The 24,936-nt window shown below is 33.8% G+C and overlaps 1 long non-coding RNA gene across 1 annotated transcript; it reads right to left on the bottom strand.

The window, feature by feature from the left end:
- Window positions 1-11,994: 11,994 nt before the first annotated feature.
- On the bottom strand, window positions 11,995-24,306 carry LOC136042252 (uncharacterized). The gene is made up of 3 exons (XR_010621218.1): window positions 24,277-24,306; window positions 18,747-18,851; window positions 11,995-12,516 (listed from the first exon to the last, which is right to left on the bottom strand). It is a non-coding gene; the product is annotated as an uncharacterized LOC136042252 (long non-coding RNA).
- Between the last annotated feature and the right edge of the window lie 630 nt (window positions 24,307-24,936).

The following is a 24,936-nucleotide window of genomic DNA, read 5'->3' as shown; positions in this document are numbered from 1 at the left end:
GATGATTTTATCTGATTGACATTTTGATTGATTCATCATTTCAAACTCTATTTATATATGACAGTAATTCTGGGTGTAAGTTCTTGTCTATCTATCAAAGAATATTTATTAGCTTAGCATTAATACAGATATGGCTGTACTGTATGTGGTTATTACCTTTTTATGCTTTTTTCGTCATATTTCTAAAAAAATGCAATAAAAAGCCTTGTTTTCAGGCTAAAACAACGAAGTAACAAAGATAATGTATATAAAAGCTAAAGTTATAGAGTATCAAAATGTATTTTAGCCATATTTTTACTTTAAAACATATTTGAAGTTTGGTTGGCATATCGGCACAATCCCTTTAAAGCTAAAACTTCTAATCCTATAATTTGGCTCTAGAATTTACTTTGTGAAATCCCATGAATTACTAAATAAAATCCATGCAGTTGTAAAGCCCACTGAGACTAATGACAAAACTAAAGCTAGTTTATGGTGGTTCAAACACATAGGAAAACTGATTGGTATGAGTGAAACTTGAAAAAGTTAGGATGAAAGACTTGAGCTCCAGGGCCTATCAGGGTAAAGCCAGGGCAGGCAGTCTGTGAGAGAGTACAGGTGGCCTTACTTTTTCAGAGTTGGTTTAAAAATGATTATTTCCTTCCTGTTGATAATGGTTTTTTATCTTAGGGCTTGATTGTGTTTGATAAAATAATGGTAGATAACACTTAGAATCCATCCTTTGGAGTCCTTGTTGCTTCAAAGCTGGCTGATTATCCTCCATAGAATTGATTTTTATTCTTGAAAGAGAGGACAGCTACTTTGGCGTTTTCAAAAGGGCTAAACATCAGACTACCAGTTCTGAGCCGTTTAAAGGCAACTGGAAATCATTTTGGCTTATTCTTTTTATCTCTCTCGAAACTCAAAACCCTAGCTTTTCCCTTCTTTGTACGTGCCCACTCTCCTAGCCTAGTTTTTGCATGGCCAAGCCTACTTCTTATTAGTTTTATACAATATATTTCTTGTGTTGGATAAAAACTAATTCTTTTGGATAAGAACCAAAAAATGTAGAACTTTTGCGTGCTCACTGGAATTCATTTTTGTGCCGGAATTCCCTAAATCCCTGAATTTCGAAGAATTGTTCTCAAATTTTTAAAGTCCAAAGCAGAAACCCTGTTTAATTCGGATAAGAAAGGATTGCGATTAATACAAATTCATAGCTGTGGAGCATAAACAACTTAATGCAAAGTTCACACTAATAGGATTTTGGAAAAATCTTTTATAGTCAGGGTGCCAGATTCTGTATCGTGCACCCACCCATGCTAGAAGGTACAAAATGCTGAGGAGGAATCCTAGGGTAGTCGACCAAATGCTGAAAACGAATATTGTTGGGTGGCAGTTTGCCGTTGGGGCGTTTCTGAGATATAGGCCAAAAACACCGAATGTAGCCTATGACTAAGTGTGACGATTCAGGAACATTTGCGAGCTATTGGGTTGAGGAATCTGGCGCAATGTTATATCAATCAAAAGAAGTGATCTAGATCTACAAAAATATGATTTTTAGATATAAAAAAAATTTCTCTATTAACTGCAGTTTCAAAATAAGTACTGTAAAATTCAACAAATATCTCAAAGAAAGGCTGAAACTCGAAATTCCTTCAAGGTAAGAAACGTTTTTTTTTCATATTTGGAAAGAGAGTTCATTCAATTTGGTACAATTTGAGCTAAAATATATAAACTAATTTCATTTTTAAAAGGTCACTGAAATGAACACTAGCCGTATCGTGAAAAGAAACATATTTTTTTTCTTCAAAGTGTAGCAATACATCAAACTTTCTAAATGTTTAAAATTTTCAACTATTACTAAAATTTATAAATAGGTTTAAAAAATGTTGACTAAAAAAGTATTTTTTTTTTAGAATGGACGAATATGTTTTCAGGTGTACTAAGGCGTCTGAAATTATCTTTTAGGGACCTGATTTGCCACTGATACGACTAAGCTATCTACTACATGAAAGAATTCTGCTTCAGAGATGGATTCAGTCGGCACCTGCCCGTAAAATTAGGTAATAGTAACTGATTAGGGAGATGTTGTAGTTAAAAGTAAAAGGTATCAAATAAAACTCTCAAAAATATCCCTAATTTTTTTCTTTAGAGAATTCAAGTGGGGCAAGGTCAGACTCCCTTCATGCCTTCCTCGTTCCACGGCAGGAGCATAAGCTGCAGCATCCTTTGATCTTTGAGCAGCTACAGTCTTTCCTGCATCTTCCACTTTTGCATCTGCAATAAGTTTCAAGGCTTGATGCTTCTTTACAGCTTGAGACGACTGCATCTACTCCCCTTTCAGCCATCTTTCCATAGACGAAAGGGTCTGGAATGCTCGGCCTAGCCTATACTGACGAGAAGATTATCCATGTAGCGAATATGGCTCTTTGTAGGCATAGCTCGAAGGTGTCGTCAGAAAGTGGCAGTTTTCCCACATCTTGTTTCATGCACCAAATGTAAGCCCTTACACTGGACAGTAAATTGAATCTGGCCTCTTTACCGTACATTTCAATGACGAAGGATTTTATTAGGTCGTAAACTTCTCTAAACGCGTTTACTGAAAGCTTCCCTTCTGCATCCTTGTTCCGCTCTGTCACAGACACCATTTTTGAGGCAAAGTTGGAGATGCCGCTGTGTTTAAGAAAGAAGCTTTCCCAACGCCGAAGAAAAAGTTCGTTGTGTCACACCCTGACAGACAGTGCACGAACTCTAATATTATCTGCTCCTCTTTGGACATTTGGACTCCATCCGCCAGCTCGTGTACTGGGATAATGCAAGTCGAGAACTACAAGAAAAGTTCACTCAGTCCTTCAGCTTGAAGCTCTTCAAAAAAATGATCACAGGCTGCTGCCTTGTCTGTGTCGTTGGCATGCACAACGATGCTACAAGCGTAACGGCTAGCGTTTTGGGCGTGTTTCATAAGGCGTGGGTCAGCCTCTTCATGGCTGGAGGATAAACATTCCTCGTAGTCACTGTGTTCTGCTAAAGTTGGACTGCAGCCACGCTTGACCAGAGACACTTTGAATCTCTCCTTGAACCCACCTGAGAGAAAAAGGTTGAGCACATTCGGAAGCTGATCACCCATCTGCTCCCAGATTTCACACAAAATTTCGAGGAGCCGGCTCTTAGACGCTGAGCTTGCAAGTACGGCATGCCACTCTTCAATTGTGCTAAGAGTGGAAATCTGGAGGTTTTTCCCTTTCCCTCGTCGGAATCTGCATACTGATTTCAAGGACATAGACTTTCCGGTGTCTGTGAGCTTCCCAAACAGCCCGTTGTACCGATCTGCGACAATGTGGACTTCAGGAATACCCGCTGGAAGATCATTCAGCAACGATAGAAGCAATCTTTCCACGAAGGATTTGACTGTTTTAAACCTGGCAGGCCGATATGAACTTATCTTGGACATTAGGTCAATAGTGTGTTCTGTGGATGATGTTGTTTCTTTCGATTTCAAAGTCACCGGCAAAGCTGGAAGTCCTCCTTTTTTTCTTAGCCAGTTCAACAGCACAGCTTCGCTCGCCATCCTCATTTTCCAGCCAGAGGATGTCTTGGTTGACTGTTGCAGAAAATGTTCAAAAATGGATGGGGGGAAGGAAGAATCTCTTTTGTGAGGATCTTTGCAACTGGTTTCTCCTTTTCTTCGCCGTAGCTCAACTGAGCAGTAATGATTCTCTTCAAGGCTGTTATTTCAGAGCTCAAGCGATTGGTTCTAGGGAAGCCCTTCACTTTCTGATTTTTTCTCTCTGAAGGGAAAGTTCGGAGTGTAACTTTTTCGCATCATCTTTCCTGTTGCATAGAAAGTCCTCAACCACCTCCTTTCCTTTCTATTGATGCAAGAGTACGCTGGATTTGACCAATCTTATCTGTAAAACGGAAATTTAGAATCGTAGAAACGCATTATAGGCCAAATTTGGTGTTTTTGGTCTATATCTCAGAATCTATGACATGAATTTAAAACAACTTTAGAGTGTAAATAGACTTTAGTAAAAATTTCTTGGTAGCCACAAGTGCCAAGTCAAAATAAATCTGGATAAGCCTATTTGTATTGGATTCACTGTGATAGAGTTATCTAAATTACTGATATATGAAGTTTCATTATGAAAACATAAAACAAAATTATAATTAAAACATTGACTTATGTTATTCAGATGCAGATATCCTTATTTATTCGAACTGAGGATTTTTATGAAGACATTAAGGCTGACCTCCGAAAGAAATTTGATACGTCAGAGTATAAAAAAAGATAACCCTTAATACTTCCCTGCAGTCAATAAAAAAGTGATATACATGCTGAAGGATGAATTATCTGGAACAATAATGTCAGAATTCTTAAGTTTTATATCAAAAGTATATGCGTATTTAAAAGAGGATGTCCATGAATTCAAAGCAACGAAAAATTGAAAGGTATTAAAAAGAGTATCGCTAAAGATAAAATAACAATAAAAATAATAAAGATATATTATTCAGAAAAATGGATAGCTTATCAGAAACTCAGCATACTTTAAGAGCAAATAAACATAGAATGTGCTTAAAAATAAAAACAAAATAAAAAAACTCTATACTCTAATGTCACTATGAAGGATGAAGTCTAATCTAATGATACGGATGAAGAAGAATGCAACTGCCAGTTTTTTTTTATCAGAACCTTTCAAAAATAGGTAATTCCCCCCGGATATAGTATTTTCTGTCTAATTCAAAAAAGAGAGACAGACATAAAAATAGAAACACATCCCCTTAGTTAGCTATTCTGTTGCGAAATAATCCTCTTGTAAGCTAATATTGATATATTATTGATTAAAGGTGATTTCCATTTACTTTTATAAGTATACAGAAATCCTTAGCACAGTGATAGGTATTTGAACTTTCACTCGTGCCACCCTTTTTCAGTGAAACGACGGGTTGTGATTGCACTGGTGGATAGAGCTTTCAGAATTTGCTCCCAGGAGTTTTTAGATTCTGAATTGTTGTATTTGATGGATGTTTTATTTTCTAATAGCTACCCGATTAAATTCAATGATAAAATCAAAAAAATAGACGCATTAAACGCAACAATAGGGTTATTGGGGTTTCACAGTGCACAGAATTAAACTTACCGAAAAGGTTCATTTCTTTGATTTATGTACCTACTTTGGGGGAGATGCTTAAACGAATTTTAGGTAAACATAACATTGATACTTGTTTCCAATCAGTGAGACCATTTAGGTAGTTTTCTTAATTCTGGGAAGGATTTAACCCAGGGAGATTTAGTTAGTGGGGTGTATAAAATTCCTTGTTCTTGTGGAAAGTTTTATATTGGTAGAACTCACCAACAATCTACTGAAAGATTTATTGAGCATCGCAACTCAATAGAAAAGAAAAACCCTACAATTAAGAAAGCCTCCTGAAGCTTTTGTTTCAGCTCTAGCTGAACATACACTCTTTCATCCCAAACATTTCATACAATTTGATGAAGCTACAGCTATGTCTAATGATAGAGGTTTTTCTCAGTGGGCGAGGGAGGCTATAGAAATTAAAAATATATATTTGCAAATCTTTCAATAAATAGACACACAGGAAATTTAAATATTGACCTAATTTCTGATTTTCTTTTGAAAAATGAACCAATAATCAATAAGGGAATTAAAATTTTACACAATCACCAGGGGACAAGATTACCTACTAGACCAAAAAGACTTGCTTCAATATTAGCTTACAAGAGGATTATTTCGCTACAGAATAGTTAACTAAGTTTCAATTTTCATAATTTTTCCTCAGTTGCTTTGATGTTCTCATTGAAGTAACTCGAATAGCTTCTTTCCCCTATTTCAGTAGTGACAATTGTATTTATTATTATTGGTTGTGGTTTTATTTGTTTTTAGTTTAGTGTTTTTTCTTTTTATCTTGTGCTGAGGACGCCTAGTTTGGATACAAGCGAAATATCCGCTTTGTTTTAGTCTTTCCTCTCTACTGGCCGTAGTCTCGTTTGAGGTTTTTTTTTGTGGTGTTTTATCTCTCTTTGTTGTTTATTAGGGGTTCTGACCCCCCCCCCCCCATCAACTAGTAAAATTGTAACAAAAATGTATATAAATAAATTTTGATGCATTAAAGAAATTTTTTTTAGCCCCCTCCTGAATAAAAATCAAGATACGGCCTTTTGTAAAACCATGTGTATTTTTAAAGTCTCTTTATTCACACATAAATTTCCCCTCCCTGTGATTTTGAATTTCTTTTAATTTTTTCTTTGTTTTCGGGAAATAAAAATCGAAAGAAAAAACGAATTTCATCCTCTTTGTTTTAGAACGTCTTCAAGACTTTTTTTTCAAGCCTTATGAGGTTAAAAGGGAAGAAGCATAATATAAAAGTAAAACAATGCTTAATATAAAAAATGCAAAACAGTAAAATAAAACAAGGGCCTAGAATCTATGCATAAATTTGTAATTATAATAAAATGCAATATATAATAAATAATGATGAAGTAGCTACGTAAATATATTCATAAGAAGTTTTTTAAATAGAAATTTGAGATTAAAAAACATATATTTATGCGCATATTGCGTGCAGGGTTGCAAAATCAGGGGGGGGGTATAAATATATAAAACTCAACGCAATTATCACCAGAGCATTGTATACTTTCTTTGGCACTTGTATGATATACTCCGCTGCTTCTCAAGTTGTTCATTCGTTGACGCATTGTTAATCCGTCTTTTTACTAGTTTCCTTCAACTAAGAGTGAGACAAGACAAATAGAATTGACGGAATAGATGGAGAATATATAATTTGGGCTATATACGTATTAGCAGATTGGGGGGGGGCTGGGTAAAGTATTTGGACAGTGTGAAGTTAAAAAAAACAGTTATTACTTAATAATATTGGATTAATTGTAGATAACACATCAGGCATACAGACCCGCTGTTCTTTACCCCAGTCCCAAATGTGCAAAAATATAGCCCAAATTTGTTTCTAAAGTATTACATTTTTTATCATACGTAGGTAGCCTATATTTTACTAGGATTAGCCTAACTTCACTTCTTAAGATATAGGGGGTATATCATACAAGTGTCTTTTCTTTCTACCCAGTTTTGTCTTTCTATAGACGCTAATAAAAAAGCGACAACATTTAACTTACCATGTAATTGGGATTTATGCCCACTTCACAAGAACTCGACTCCAACTAGTTTATTCTCGAGGTGACATCTTCCATTCAAGTTCGTTTGAAAGATTTGCTTGATTTTTCAAAGATGGGTGCGTTAGCTCATGACTTATTTTGTGCAGTGAGATTTGCTTTTCGAAAGAGAATTTGTTTTAACTTGTAAAACCCTTTGACCGTGCCACTTGACTATATTTAAATTTGTAGGTAACCTATACCAAATTAAATTAATTATAAACAACTCGGGTACTTATGTATTATAACGACCACACCAAAGAAGTGAATTTAGTCTAATCCGAATAAATATACCAAAATGAGATGAAAATATTTTCTTGAATTTTGGCAGAATTTTGGACGCCGCTGATTACCTGCTGCTTTTGTTTATTTCTGTTTAACTAGCCTATAACAGAAGTAAGAGTAAAAACATTATTGTGAAGAAAAAGTGGATTATGAAGTAAAAGTAAAAACATTACACCTCTAAATCTCTATGAATTAACGCCTCCGATTACCTGCTACTTCTGCTTATTTCTGTTTAACTAACCTATAACAGAAGTAAAAGTAAAAATATTATTGTGAAGAAAAAGTGGATTGTGAAGTAAAAGTAAAAACAAAGTAAAACATTACACATCTAAATCTCTATGAATTACCGCCGCTGATTACCTGCTGTTTTTGATTATTTCTGTTTAACTAACCTATAACAGAAGTAAGAGTAAAAACATTATTGTGAAAAAAAAGTGGATTATGAAGTAAAAGTAAAAACATTACACCTCTAAATCTCTATGAATTAACGCCTCTGATTACCTGCTACTTCTGTTTATTTCTGTTTAACTAACCTATAACAGAAGTAAAAGTAAAAACATTATTGTGAAGAAAAAGTGGATTGTGAAGTAAAAGTAAAAAAAAGTAGAACATTACACATCTAAATCTGTATGAATTAACGCCACTGATTACCTGCTGTTTTTGATTATTTCTGTTGAACTAACCTATAACAGAAGAAAAATTAAAAAAAAAGTTTTATGAAGTAAAAGTGGATTGTGAAGTAAAAGTAAAAAAAAGTAAAACATTAAACATCTAAATCTCTATGAATTAACGCCGCTGATTACTTGCTGTTTTTGATTATTTCTGTTTAACTAACCTATAACAGAAGAAAAATTAAAAAAAAGTTTTATGAAGTAAAAGTGGATTGTGAAGTAAAAGTAAAAAAAAGTAAAACATTACACATCTAAATCTCTATGAATTAACGCCGCTGATTACCTGCTGTTTTTGATTATTTCTGTTTAACTAACCTATAACAGAAGAAAAATTAAAAAAAAAGTTTTATGAAGTAAAAGTGGATTGTGAAGTAAAAGTAAAAAATGTAAAACATTACACATCTAAATCTCTATCAATTAACGCCGCTGATTACCTGCTGTTTTTGATTAGTTCTGTTTAACTAACCTATAACAGAAGAAAAATTAAAAAAAAGATTTATGAAGTAAAAGTGGATTGTGAAGTAAAAGTAAAAAAAAAGTAAAACATTACACATCTAAATCTCTATGAATTAACGCCGCTGATTACCTGCTGTTTTTGATTATTTCTGTTTAACTAACCTATAACAGAAGAAAAATTTAAAAAAAAGTTTTATGAAGTAAAAGTGGATTGTGAAGTAAAAGTAAAAAAAAAGTAAAAAGATTACACCCCTAAATCTCTACGAATTGACGCTCCTGATTACCTACTGCATTTGTTTATTTCTGTTCAACTAACCTATAACAGAAGTAAAAGTAAAAACATTGTTGTGAAGTAAAAGTAAAAAAAGCTAAAAGATTACACCTCTAAAACTCTATGAATTAACGCCGCTGATTACCTGCTGCTTTTCCTTTTTTCTGTTTAACTAACCTATAACAGAAGAAAAAGTAAAAAAAAAGTATTGTGAAGTAAAAGTGGATTGTGAAGTAAAAGTAAAAAAATAAAAGATTACACGTCTAAATCTCTATGAATTGACGCTGCTGATTACCTGCTGCTTTTGTTTATTTCTGTTTAACTAACCTATAACAGAAGAAAAAGTACAAAAAAAAGTATTTTGAAGTAAAAGTGGATTGTGAAGTAAAAGTATAAAAGAAGTAAAAACATTACACCCCTAAATCTCTCTCAATTGACGCTGCTGATTACCTGCTGCATTTGTTTATTTCTGCTTTACATGCTGCTTTGGTTAATTTCTTTTTAACTAGCCTATAATAGACAACCATCCCACCTTTTTTTCAAGTTCTGTTACCTTTGCCCTACTACCTTTTCAATCTAGTTTTGTGACTTATTTCTTTTTTAGAATTTTTTTTCTTACGCCTTCAAAACAGGGCTATATCCTTGTTTTTTAAGTTAATAAAAATAATTTCCGAAAACGAAATTTCACAAAGAAAATAAAAGGCCTTGTTAAACTTAAGGTCAGCAGAAATAAAAATCTATTATAATTCAAACCCAAACGACTAGAAATTACTATTAAAGAATAAGTGAAACCCAAATTGAACAAAATTTAAAAAAAACACTCGCAGCAAACAGACATACAACCGGTACTAATTTAAATGAGTAAATTAGTCTTAAAACAAGCAAAACTTAAATCTAATATGCAATTAAGCGTAAAACGAACAAAAATTACTATAAACAACATTCCCTGCTGCCCATTCCCTGCCGGTAATAGTATATAGCCTATTGCGTAATTGGCGCTTAGCTGAAAAAATATTACATTACAAGTATTTTTTTTTGTATTTATTGCATCATTGAAAATGAAATAAAAATTAAAGTGAAATAAAATTTTGAAGTTATTAGCTTTCGGATATTAATATCATTACATATATAATATTCAGTTTAATTTTATTAAGTCTTTCCAACACTGTTCAAAACACATAGTTTTCAGTAACATTGGAAATTCTGGAAAATTAATGGCATCATTTGTGACTTTAAAAATCCAGTTTTTTTCCTAAAAAAGAAATCCGCAGGTCATGTTCTTGTTGTACGGTTATTACAATATATACACTGTTGCCATCCTTTAAGCTATAACTTGGGCTCGGATTTATTTTTAAATGACCCTATTCATTTAGGGAAAGGGAGGAGATTTGGTATAATTTACTCTAGAGAGAGACAGTGGATAAAAATAACTTCTGTAGAAGAATAAAGCTACAGGGAAGAATCTTTTCAAAGTAAAGAATTGTTAAGTTAGTAGGATACTATGATTTTAAACTTTATTTTGGCTCTCCCAAGCGTAGCAAATTAGTAAAGAAGTATCCAGAAATAACATTTCTCTCAATTAAAATTCACATTACGTCCATATTTCCACCCAAAAATGAAATGTGCAAAAACGTTAAAGGGGGATTAACCTCACTATTCCATAACTAGTTTGACGGGCTTAATCAACCACTTTGAAACGACTAGTTTGAATGTGTTTTTCTGTTGTACACTCAAAAATGGATATTTGTGTGACGAAAAAGTGTTTGAGAGCAACCAAAGAGCTTGCAAGATTTGTCTGGTTCTATCCCTGCTTCTTATTTGCCTTAGATAAGCTGAATAAATTTTTTCTTTAATTTAACTCAATTCAAAACGAAAAAAACCTGCAGTATTTGCTTTGGTTCTACTACTTCAAATTCACTTCAGGATCAGGCTGCCCGAGGCCAACACAGCCACACCCGCTCCTCCTCCCTCGAAATCTTTTTAAAGCTTCTCTCTTTGCAACCTCCCAAGAAGGTCCCATTTTCCTTAAATCTTTCCTTGCACGACTTAGACGATTGTCCAACAAGTACGATGTTGGGCAATCTGTAAGCGCCTTCATCCGAAAAGCACATCCTAGCCATCTTAACTTTTCTCTCAATAATGTCCTATTGAGAAAAATTGACCATCATTTTACATACACCCTACTTTTTGAGATGCAGTCACTATGTCAGGTAACCATAGGCAAAATTCCTCTAGAAAACATCTGGCAAATTCTTCTCAGTTTTTTAGAGTGCCCAAGCTTCATAACTCTGCATGACCCGTGTCATCACTGTTACTTCCAACATTATCTTCTTCGAAGATAATGTTGGCACAAAGAATTATCTTCTTCTTCTTCTAAACTTTTTTCAACTGTAAAAAAACCTGAGTCTTGGCTATTCTACTTGTAACATATTTACTGCATCCACCGTCTTTAAGTGAAGCTGTTCACTTGATCAGTCTTCTTCTCACCCAACGTCACCTCTTCACTTTCACTTATTCCTAATCTTAGCGATTAAGTTTTTTTGACACCAATTTTCAAACTTATTCCTGCACCCTAAACTCGCACAACCTCTAAAAATGCATTCACTTAGCAAATATTTTCGTCTAGGATTCTTAAATCATTAGCGTAATCTAAGTCTGGAAGAATGTTACTTTTCTATTTGATTCCATGCTGTCCATAGCCTTAAATGTTTTCATTAGGACAAAGTCCATCAAAATACCCTTGCTTAACTTCTGATTTAATACGAAACTAAGCTACTAACCTCATTTCCTACCTTAGCTGCAGTGTTGTCATTACTTAAACTGCAAAGCTGGCTGTCTTCTAATCTGTTCTGTTGCAAAGCTACAAAACTTTACCGTATTCAAATCAGCCGTTTTCTACCGTTGTAGAGAAACATAGAGTCCTTGACAAAATTTCATGTTACTTAAAACCACTAAACTAGGGAACGCATGGGTCCACAGTAAAATGATTCATATTTTGAAATTCCTGAGATCCAAGTGTTCACTAAATCTGGATCCAACTCTGAATGCTAACCTATATAAATCTATTTCTTAAATATAAAAACTAAATCAAAACAATACATAATAATATAATCAAAGTTATTTTGAAGAAAAAGATCTTGATTTAAAGGAGCAATGTTATTGAGGCCAACAAGTTTACAAAAAAGCAAACAGATATAAAAATGCACTGAGTTGGATTTCCTTTTCGTGAAGCCAGCATATTCTGTACAATGGCTGGTGATGGTGAAGCTGAAGTCTCACTTTGGTGCACTTCTTGGCGAGTCGTGGAAAGCCACCCGAAGGCAAACAGTTTCAGCCGAAAGATAAAAACGGGAAAATAAAAGTTAGAGGAGCAAGAATGGAGGAGCATTGAATTAGAGGAATTCGATGAACTGAATTAGAGGAGTTAGGTTAGAGAAATTGGAGAGAATTAGAGGAATAATACCTTTTTTAATCATTTTTTAAAATACGAAAATGATCCCCCTCCCTATCTTGTGTTTGAAAAATACAATACAGTTAAAACAAATTATAATAAGGTGCCTTTAGGTTATACCCAATAATTGTGTTTAACTTACTAATGTATAACTCATATTAAAAGATATAACCAAAAAAAGGCGGTGACTGAAACTAAACAAGCAGGCGGCGACCTGAAAAAAGAAGCACATTTAAAACCTAAATTTGAACGTAAATTCTATTCAACATATTGACACAAAAGTTACGCAATAAGCTCTCAAAGCTTAGGGGAGGGGCCCTAAATATTTAGAGAAGCCTATATAATATAGAGAGAAGCCTCAGATATTTGAGGTTTAAACATGAGATTGGGAAACTTCGTTGAGATATGATAAAAAAAAAAATGATTTCCACCTAATTCCTGTAAAAAAAATGACATTGGAATGTAAAAATTATCGGCAAATTCATAGCAAGGGGACCTTGCAAGTGAGCTTAAGAGCTCTCTTTGCATAAGACCTACTTATCAGCTGGATGAACATTGCTGTTAAATCCATATTAACATGTCGAGCAGACTTTTTTTCAGACAAATCCTGTTTCTTTTAATGACATTAAAGCGACGTTGCTTAGGGAAATAATCAAACAATTCGCAATATGGAACTGTAAGTAAGGAGTGATGTGGCTCAATAGTAACCAAAACCTTATAAAACTGAGTCTTGGTAACAATTGATACATCGAGAGAATTGAATTATGATGCTTATTCGAAATATATAATATTCAACACAATTATCACCAGAGCATTGAATAAAGAATCTAACGGTATACTTTCTTTGGTACTTGTATCATACACCCCCTCTATCTCAAGTTGTTCATGCATTAACGCACTGTTAATCCGGTTTTTATAGCATTGTTAGGAGGAATCCCTCCTAATCAGCACCACTATTTCCAACTTTGAGAAAAATTGGTTTAGATATTGCACGAAAGTCTTTAAAGTCTTTAATGTGTAAAATGAGCATTTGATCGCAGTGGCAAAAAATTAAGTTCTGATCGCACTGGCAATTTTAGCATCGCATTGGAGGCCATAAATCAGGATTGTTGACCTTAGTTTTCGTAAAAATTGCAACGTTTTCAGAAAGTCACATTGGGTTATGTTACGTTCTGACCATGTAGAATGTGTAAGAAAAAAACAACAACTTTGGGTATCAACTATACACACTGATTCCAAAAATTAAAATTATATTTCAGAACGTTGTGGAACGAAGCCGGACATTCAACATACGATCTTATTCCTAGAATCAAATTCAATTTGAGAACGTTTTGGATATATCGAAAACGTCAAGTAGCGAATACTTTTCTCACTGTGCAAGAAAGCATTTGAGTGAATGTATCAATATTTTTATTACAATAAGATATATGGGATATAACAAAAAGATATCTCAGGCACTTTGTGAGATTCATCATAATTAGTAAAAATAGGTACTTCAAATCACTTGAAAACAAAGCATTACTTCAATTGAAATTTAGCAGAAAAAAAATGACTTTGATATCTACAAATTAATGACTTTTTTAAGCACGAACACATTTTCCGCTAGATTTATATATGGCGCTGAATGGCAGATCTGCAATTGAACATTTGCACTTTTGAATACAACATTTTTTACAATTGCACATATTCAGCTCCTTGCAGGCAGAAGACGCCTCTGTGGAACCCACTGTGACGCCTCACTCCAATGTGGAACCCATTTTCCGCCTTTGCCTCGTTTCCTGAAATTAATCCTTCATTCTGAAGGATTAAATTTTAGTTGATCATGTCTATGCGACTGATTCCAGATTTTGGCTTGGGAAACAGCGCGTCAGATATGCTGAAGCGTTGCTGCAGCAAGAAGAGTTTTCAGTGGCGAAGGACTAATAGTTACTGCTAAATGTCCGATGTGTAATCCCCACAGTGCAAGCAAGCTTATTTTCATGCATGGCAACTACAAGACTGACAAAGCTTCAAGGAAAGTTTTAAGAGTTTCCATGTCTAGTCGAGTGTCTTGAATTTTTTTAGTCTTGCTCAATAAAGCAAAACTGGCAGAAAATACGAAAAGACTGCTAAAAAAGATTTCAAAAGTTGATGGAAAGAGGCTATAGGTCATTACGTAAATTCATACAGCTAATTTTGATTGGGAAGCCATTGAAAGAAAGACAGTGATGGGTATAAACAGGGTTTTTTTGAGAATTTTAATGAAAGAAAAGACCTAAGGGAATTTTCAAAGACGTACAGTATAGTCAAGAATTTAATAAGATACACTCATTGGATTTCATTGAGATTTTGTGAAGTGTCCTTGGATATATGGTACTTAGATTTTGAAAAATGCCTTTTTTGGGTTATTTTCATAGAAAATGTCTTTATTATTTGTATTTTCATTTGAGAAATTGAAAACACCAATATATCGGCATTATTTCCGCCACTAGATATGGAAAAATGTATTTTCTAGCTTAAATCTTCGTGAACTGATGTCACTAGGTTTGATCATACCAATGGAGCTGAAAAAGAGTTTTGTATCCTGATACCTCAGAAGTAGGAAAAAACATTGGTAAAAAATGATACAAACTGCGATTTGGAAAATAATTCCAAAATAATTGAAAAATGCAAAAAATATAACAAATGCCGATCGATCGACGGTATACGACAGTCATCATAAAAAAGTTTTGCAAACAGCGTTCCCTTAGTTTTTTTTATATTTTTTTCAAATTCACTTTTTTGATAATGCATCAAGAGGGAGTTACTCCCTGTTGTCTCAAGGTACAAGGGTACACAGTAGTTTTCACCTTCTAACTTTAACTCCATGCCTCTGGTGTGAAATAAGGTTACCTCCCCATTCTTGACTTTTTTTGGTCATCCTTTCTGGTCTTTTACTTTGCTTGCGTGGAGTCCTGACCTTTAATTTTTCTAGGAAATTACTTGTTACTCTTATCAAATCCTTTGCCCACATCACTAAGGAATAGACAGAAAATATAGTTTTGTGTTTATTCATTGTATGTGTGTTCTGTTTCGCTTCAACTATGAGCTCAAAAAGTACGCTCCGCTTAAAATTGTCCGAGAAGAAATACAAATAGAAGATAGCCAGAAATACAGACGGAGTATCTTCGTCACAAGAAAAAAGAAAAAAGAAGACATTGATCGAAGTAATAGCTGCATCCAAGCAAAAAAAAAAAAAACCGCAATAAAACTTTACTTGTGGCCCTTTTTTAAAATGTAAATGTAAAGTTTTACAAAGGTTCGTAGAGCTTATCAGTTTCCTTTGGGTCCTTAGCTACTCCACATACTCGCTAAAATAGTTTTTCAGGGAGAAAAAATTGGTAACAGTAACAATATACTAAAAAGAAAAATTTAACCTATATTTAATGAAAGATCCGATGCCAAATTTGCCAAATTTTTCCCAAAGGAATTCATGGGGAATTTTTTTTATTTATTTAATTTTCCTATATAAATCTTCTAAGGTCAAAAAAATATCCCTGTAAAGAAAATAATATATAAACATTTAGCTAAAACTTTTCATACAGCTTTATTTCTTTCCAAACATATCATTTAGTTGATAATATTTTTCCTTTATCTTAGATTTTGAAAATAAATAAAAGCACAGCTAAAACAGTTTCAAATTCAATTCAGAGATGTAATTTCGTCAAAACCTTGGGGAGGGAGAAAAGATGGAGCCAATTTTCCCAAATTAAATGAAAGTGACACTGGAAAGTAAAAATGAGCCATATAGTACCATAAAGGCAAAAATACACTAAAGAAAACTGGCTCGTTTCTCTGGATGCTTGAATTATACAAGCTCATCTTGGTTTTGATAAGATTTTGGAAGAAACTAAATTCCAACTCGGGGGGCTCCCTGCTCTATAGAAAATTATATCCCTGGGTATTAGATAATGAATAGTTAGATTTATCTACAGTAGGACTATCAAGAAACTTTATTGACTATGTAGGAGAAAAACTAAATCGATAATTTAGAGGCTGATGTTGTCAGATTGTATAATTCTGAGATCGTGCGATTGTTACAATTATGATAATATATCAGGAAGATTTTTATTTTTATTCACTAAAATTTTTTCTTATGTTTTACCTCTAGTCGAGTTGATTTACAATTCAAAAATTTAACAACATCGTAAGTATTATAAGCCAATAAGTTGTCTAGTTTTGAAAAATTTAATAAAAAAAACAGGTTTTTTTTTACTGAAAGTAAGGAGCGACATTAAAACTTATAACGAAGAGAAATTACTCCGTATATGAAAGGGTCTGTTCTCTCCTCAACGCCCCGCTCTTTACACTACAGTTTGACTCTTTCTCTCGACTCTAATTTTTAAAACAGTAAAAAACTTTCCCGTAAAGAGTGGGGTGTTGAGGAGGGAACAGCCCCTTTCATACACGAAGTGATTTCTGTTCGTTTTAATTTTTAATGTCGCTCCATACTTTCAGTTAGAAAAACTTTATTTTTTATTTAATTTTTGAATGTTCTTGAATTAATGCGTATTTTGATTTTGGCTCTCCACACATGAATAATTAAAACAAAATTTGCATATTAATTTATTTATCTGGCTAAATGGTTTTCTCATAGTTTTGATCAAACGATTTTGAGAAAAACAGGAGCAAGGGAGGAGGCCTAGCTACCCTCCAATTCTTTGGTTACTTAAAAGGGCAACTAGAGCTTTTAATTCCTTACGAACGTTTTTATTAGTAAAAATATACGTATCTTACGAATTAACTTACACAATGAACTTCTATATTCGTATATTTTTATAACGTATATAAGGGGGTCCGCCCCCTCGTCAATACTTCACTCTTTGTACTAAAGCTTAAATTTTGTCCCAATTCCTTAAGAATGACCCCTGAATCACAAAGGCCGTATAAAAAATGCTTTAGCATAAAGAGCAGGCTATAAGGACGAGGTGATCCCCTCATGTGCGTAATAATTTCTGTTCGTTTTAAGTTTTAATACTGCTTCTTACTTTCAGTTGAAAAAAACTTTTTCATATTTATTTTTTCATTGTTCCTTTTTAAAAATGGTAGAAAATCCTGCGCCCCCTTCACGGAAATTCTCTTCCCCCGTAAGAAATTGCTCCGTGTAAAGTCCCCCCTCATAACCTCCTCCCCCGCCTAACCCAAAAAATCCCCTGAAAACGTCTCTAAACTTCCCAATAACCATTGCTATATGCAAACACTGGTCATAGTTTGTAACTTGCAGCCCCTCCCATTGGGACTTTGGGTGAGTAAGTCGTCCCTAAAGACATACTTATTAGGTTTTTCGACTATGATGAATAAAATGGCTATCTCAGAATTTTGATCCGGTTCCCTTGGGAAAAAAGAGCGTAGGAGGGGGCCAAGGTGCCCTCCAATTTCTTATATCACTTAAAAAGGGTAAAAGAAGGCTTAATTTCCATTAGAATGAGCCCTCTCGCAATATTCTAGGACTACTGGTTCGATAAGATCACCCCTGGGAAAAAGAAAGAAAAAAAAATTAACACGCATCCGTGATCTGTCTTCTGGCAAAAAATATAAAATTCCACATTTTTGTAGATAGGAGCTTGAAACTTCATATATAGTGTTCTCTGATACGCTGGATCTAATATTGTGGTTTTTGTTAAGATTCTATGACTTTTTAAGGGTGTTCCCCCTATTTTCTAAAATAAGGTAAATTTTCTCAGGCTCGTAACTTTTGATGGGTATAAACAAACTAGATGAAACTTATATATTTAAAATCAGCATTAAAATGTAACTCTCTTGATGTAACTATTGGTATCAAATTCCGTTTTTTACAGTTTTGGTTACTAATGAGCCAGGTCGCTTCTTACTACAGTTCGTTACCACAAACTGTTTGACCAAGCAAAATTTCCGTACCTATCATAAATCTTACGACAATAATACCGTAGACCTTGATTTTGGAACACAGAAGTTCCGATTATTTTTAATTTTTGTTTTAAAATTTGATGCCTAAATGCTTTCAGGAAAAATGAAAAGAAACTCAAGTACTCTTATTCAAGTAAATATTTGAACAAGAAATAACTACCTCGATACTGTGAAAGCTAATGATAAGTGGGAGACCTCTTTTTCCTACTGAGTTGTGATGTGAAACATTTTTTATGTTTCTATTTAAATATTAATGATCATCAGAATCACCCATCCCGCGCTTAACAAACGAAACACATTTAGATATGAAGATGTATAATTCTGAGAACATTTTCATCAAGAGTTTTTGACTGTTTTAATTGTCTCTAATGACTAATCAATTGAACTTTCCAAAATCTTAACATTGAGCAGAATTGAAATTATATGTAATTGAAAGTAATAGTATATAGAATTGTAAAGTATATAGAATTAAAAGTAATATGTTATTGTACAAAAAAAAAATATAAATAGCATTACAAATTTATCTCTTGCTAAACTTACCTTGCTAGATTCACTTTTTACTAGCAATTGTTTTCCATTAAACTCTTCAGTAATGGTCCCTTTTCGCCATACCTTCATTGGGCAGCTAAGCCAAACCAGCGTACCCTAAAAGTTAAATATAAGAGTTATCTGAGACCATAGTTATTTATTGCAAGATGTGCCTTTGTAAGGAAAAATATGGCGATCAGTCCAACTAAATCGAGCCCTATTGTCTTTCTAATAGAAAAGAAAAATTCTATTAGTAGTTCATTGCAAAGGATATAGTAAATACTGGGACTGTAAATGTAAATGATAAAAACACTTCATAGGCGGGGCATATTGTCAGCAGACCGAAATTTTTCATGATCTGGATAAGGGTACCCACCAAATTTTGACCAGGGTGAGGGGAGAAGGGAAAGTCTAGAAGAATTTTCCAGGAGAAGATTCTAAGGCTTGAAAAAAGGAAAGTATGTCCAAAAAACATCATTTTTCCGAATGTCATCCATTTTGCACTTCTCCCCAATTTAGGTCTTCTATAGGTAGGAGGCTGAGGCTTCCTTGTCCTTCATTTGGAAAGCCTTATCTCATGATATTTTTGCTAGCTCAGTCAAAAGCCAGATTTTACTGTTATTAAATCGCAAAAACAAGTTTTTTTTTCAACTGAAAGTAAGGAAAAACATTAAAACTCGAAACGAATTTTTTCCCCACAAATTCCCCAAGTGGAAATTTTCTCCGAAGAAAAATTCCCCAAGGAGAATTTCTCCCGCAAGAAATCCATCCCCCACGGAAAAATCCCCCAGACAATTCCGACCACGCTGAAAATTTCCCTTAGATAATTCCTCCAGAGCGTTTCAACAAGTAAAATTGACTCCCAAAGGAAAAAGTAAGACAAAGAAACCATCACCATTAATTACTGGCTAGGAACTGAAATTTAAAAAAGGTAACTACCTTCTGGGAAGTTACAACGTTGGTAGACATAGACACCAAGATGAATTTGAGAGAAACTTTCCAGGATTAGTTTAATACTAAACTGGAGAGTTTAAAATTTGACAATGTAGAAGATGCATGGAACAGTTTAATACTAAACTGGAGAGTTTAAAATTTGACAATGTAGAAGATGCATGGAATAGTTTTAAGAAAATAGTATGAGAAGTCTCTGATATTGTGCTAAGGAAGAAAGTCAGAATCGAAGCTAGGAATATTAGTAAAAAGGCTTATGTTTAAGAGACGAGAAGGGGCTTGTACAACAACTATTCGAGTGAAAAATCACGTGAAAATAAGATGAATGTAAAGAAAGTGGAGAAACCGTTAAAATATGGATCAAGGAAGTGTGAGGTGTAGGTCAAGGATAAAAATATCTGAATATCTGGAAGATGCAGTTAGATGGCATAATGGTAGAATATTTTACCGGTATGTTAATAAACTGAGAGCGACTAGTCAATCTGAACACAATCCAGTTAAATATAGGAATAGGGTCTGAATTAGTGATAAGAAAAGAGTTAAAGAGAGATGGGCAGAACATTTTGAAAATAAGCAAAACCATAATAGAGTTGCAGGAAAAGATTGAAAACGTTTGTGACAATTTGGATGTGAAGGAAGATTTATTTTAAGAGGAAGAATTAGTGACAGTATTAAAAGGATTAAAGAATAATAATGATCCAGGTGCCAAAAGTTTGGTAAATGAGTGTCTTAAATATGGTTGCTCTGAGGTTAGAAATAAGTTACTGAAGATTATGAATAAGATTCTTGAAATTGGGAAAAATACCTAGCCATTTTAGGAAAACTAATTAAACCCCTCTATAGGAAAGATGATAGGAGTGAGTTCCCTCCAACTGAAATATTTGATAAAAGATCAGATTCACACGTATCTGCATAACTCTGGTACCACAAAAATTAATTTGCATGTTGATACTTTTTAAACTTAGAGATGATTTAGATAAATTTCAAACGGTTCGTGGTAACAAACTGTAAGTAACGAGCGACCCGGCTCAATAGTGACTGAAACTCTACCAAACGGAATTTTCATACCAATAGACATATCAAAAGAATAAGTTTTTTATGCTGATTTGAAATATATAAGTTTTATTAAGTCTAGTCTTGCCCACGAAAGGCTACGAGCCTGAGAAGAGTCGCTTGATTTTCAAAAAAGGGGGGAAACACCCCAAACTTCACAGAATCTTAATAAAAATCGCACCATCAGATCCAGCATATCAGAGAGATTTACTGTATAGGTTTCAAGTTCCTATCTGCAATAATAAGGAATTTTCTACTTTTTTCTAGAAGAAAGATCACATAACGGAAACGTATTTTTTCTTTCAGGGATAATCGTATGGACACAGTGGACCTAGAACAACGGGAAAGGGCTCATTTTAGGGGAAATAGAATTTCTAGTCTCCTTTTTGAGATACCAAAAGAATTGGAGGGCAACAAGGCCCCCTCCCACGCCACTTTTTTCCAAAATAATCCGATAAAAATTCTGAGATTGCTAATTGGTTCAGCATAGTTGACAGGCCAAATAACTATGTATTTAGAGAAAAAATTACCATCCACAGCCCCTGGGGAAAGGTTATTAAGTTATAAGATTTGCCCATTGTTTACAGATAATATTTGTTATTGGGACGTATGTATAAACTTTTTTGGTGGGGGGAGGACGATTATCTGCAGGGGGGAATTTACATGTGGAGAATTTTCAATCGAGAGGAAATTTTCCAGGGGGTGAACTTTCCATGGGAAATTGTGTACTTACGAAATTTGCCAGAATTCCTATACGATCTTTCTTTATGTGTATTACTTTCTATTTACCGACTCAATTTTACGCGTGGAGGTGTGAAGGGTAATTGTCCGAGATAAATTTTCATTAGGGTTGAATTGTCTAGAAGATTTTTACGAGGGGAGGGGGATTTTTTCGTTTAGGTGGAGGCAGATTTTCTGGCTTTATTTAAAAACGATCAGAAAATAGATAAGAAAAACAAGTTTTTTCAACTGAAAGTAAGGAGCAATATGAAAACTTAAAACGAACAGAAATTATTACGAACATGAAGGGTGTTTCCCCCTCCTCATCACCTCTCTGTTTACACTAAAGTTCAATTTTTATTCCAATTCTTTAAAACGACTCCTGCAACACAAGCGTTGTTTAATTAGAACAATAAGTAACTTTTTTGGAAACGCCGAAAAACTTCAGTGTAAAGAGCGAAGTATTGAGGAGAAGGAAACTCCCCTCATATACGCAATATTTTCTGCTCATTTTAAGTTTTAATGTTGCTTCTTATTTTCAGTTGAAAAAACTTGTTCTTTTATTTAATTTTTTAAGACAAGAATTGGGGGATTTTAAGACAAGAAGAAGAGGAAGGATCACATCAACCAAATATTCACTGTTAGACTAATCATAATCATCATTTTAGTTATAACCCATCACAAAAAAAAAGTTGGACAGAAAGCCCAGAAAAAGACAGAGTAAAAATCAAGAAAAACAAAAAGGAAACCAAAGAAATAAAAACATACTTTAACAACTACAAACAAAGGACAAACAGAAATGACCAAAGATGGGATTACTTCTGGCATTCAGTACAGAAATTACAAATACGCCTCCAAATAACCCCCGCTAGGTTTACCAATTGACACTCTCTTTGCAGAAAAGAGTTACTTGTCCAAGTTGGAAGTTCCATTAAATACTTTGTAAATTTAAAGTAAAGGAGATGAACTTGCTTTCTTTTGCCACAATTAAGGAAAAACCGAACAGGAGCAAGGGCAAGTAACTGAGGAACTGTTAGGCTATTATATAACTGAGAGCGATGAACTCTACTTAGATACGAAACGTTTGAAGCCAGGGAGGCATACACAGCCTGGATCTTACTAGCATAATTTTTAATTACAAGGTTTACAGTTTCTTTCAGGTTTGCCCCAATAGGCATGCCCAGGTAAGTAAGGCTGTTAGCAAAAGGAACCTCAGAGCCGGGTAGACCTAATGAATTTCTATTCCCTTTATAGTTGAATGGTAAAACAACCGGTTTATCAGTATTAAAGCTCAAACCAATGTGTTCGTACTCTTAACAGTCATTTTACCCTTGTAACCATTTGCATAGAAAAGGTCTAGGGCAATGCTGACTAAATTTTTAGGAATGAATCTACAAGCTCAATGAGGACACAGGTAGGTATTTGAGTTTCTGAAGCCACTTCAGCTCTACTTCAAGGGATTGAAAAATCAGAAAAGAAGACTAGTCTTAACTTTGTAAAACAAATTATAAAGTTTAAAAGAAATGTTTTCTTTCTTTATTTAGCAGGTTTTGAACTGTACTCTCAGCCAGACTCTTATCTTTTCCCCCTTAAGATATGGGAATGGATATAATAGAATATTTCATTCCTTACGAAAGTATAGCAGTAAAAGAAGAAGGGAAGATTATACCTCAGCATTTACTACAAATGCTTACCAAGAAGTTCTTTGTGCCCTGAATTATATAGTTTTCCAAAGATACATAAGCCAAATCTGCCATTACGACCAATTATTGCAAGTACAAAGTCACCAACAAGTGCCCGGAGTAAATGGTTAGTCTCATTATGTAAACCACTCATGTCGACACAAATTTCTTGCATTAAGAATTCGTCAGAACTTGTAAAAAGAACTAAAAGAAGTGGAGGTTTCTTCAAATTCTACGATCTCAAATTTCGAAATAGTATCAAAGTATACGAGTTTTGATGTAAAAGCCGCAGAAATTCTTCTTGAAAGAAAGTTATTAAGAGATTTGGACTTAATTAGTCGTGAAACATTTTTCGAAGTCGGTGTGATTATGAATCTAGTTAGATTGTGCAATATGTTCTCTTATTTTTTCAATTTAGAGGGTTTTTTTGAACTTGTAAATGCTTTACCCATTGGGGCCCCTTTAAGTCCTTTATTAGCAAATTGTTTTGTAGAATATATTGAAACAATAGTGTCATATTTATATTTTTTATAACACAAATTTTGGGGGAGATATATGAATGACATAATTTCAGTATGGAATTATAGGGAGGAGGAATTAAAAGGTTTTTTAGAACATCTTAATTTTTGGGAGGTGATTTAAAATCTACAATATAATTAGAAAAGGATAAGAAACTTCCATTTCTGGATGTTCTTCTCTTAAAAAATGAAAACAGTCTGGATTTTAAAATTTACAGAAAACCTACTAACAAAAATAGATTTTTGTCGTTCTTCTCCAGTCTTGCTCGCAAAGTAAAAATCGGTTTAATTATATCCTTAACTGCCCACATTTATAGAATTTGTTCTTCAAAATTCATTGAGGAGGAATTATTGCTGTCAAAAGAAATTTTAATAGATAACCATCATCCAGGCTGTTTAATTGACCAGACATTTTCGAAAAGAAGGAAAAAATTTCTAGAATGTTCTAACGATGCTCTGAAACCAACAGGAAAGAAAGATATTTTTTGCGGCTTATGTTTATATTATATGTAAAAAACAACTAGTGGCTTATTTTAGTTAATGCAAGTTCATAGCTGGATGTAAAAAAAACTGTACAGTAAGTAGTAGAAATGCAATAAATCAAGAAATAAGATCTACCTGATCAAATGCTGCCTCCACGAAAACTCAAACCAAACTGGAACGGAAAATTACATGAACAAAAAGAATTCTTTTTTTCATTCAATCGGATCCAGGATTTTAGTCCAGTTAACTTTTATTGTGAAATTCAACTGTTAGCAGCAAAGTTAGTTCGTTATTATACTTAAAGCTCAAAGATTTATTTTAAATAAAATAAAGAATGACCTGAAAGCTCAATGCAAGCCGAAACTGCAATCGAATTTCAAATCAAAAGAAAGTAAAAGAACAGTATTATAGTCAGTAAAATAGTTAAACTTTATTGGTGTATCACTTTTTTAAATATCTATCTTTCGCCGAAAAATAAGGGCCATATTTAGGCCTAAGACAATCTAGAATAAATTTCTTAAATAAATTAAGTCTAAAATTAAAAAGAATTTGGTAAATGGTGAGTTTTTATTAATTAATTAGTTGATAGACAGTCAACACACAAAGCCGTATCCAAGGAAGAGAGTGCTATAGGGGTTTGAAACCCCAACCCCTCCCGAAATGTTGGTCTAACTCGTGAAAACGAAACAAAAATGAAAATAAAGACTTTTTCGAGGCCTTTTTAAAAGTTTTTTAACCTGTCAACCCACCACCTGGTGTAAACTTTTATTTTGCTGTAAAGACAATGACTAAATG

This window comes from Artemia franciscana, unplaced genomic scaffold (assembly GCF_032884065.1).
Source record: "Artemia franciscana unplaced genomic scaffold, ASM3288406v1 PGA_scaffold_89, whole genome shotgun sequence".
Lineage (NCBI taxonomy): Eukaryota > Metazoa > Arthropoda > Branchiopoda > Anostraca > Artemiidae > Artemia > Artemia franciscana.
The sequence above is the reverse complement of the archived record's forward strand: the minus strand, read 5'-3'. Positions and strand labels throughout refer to the sequence as shown.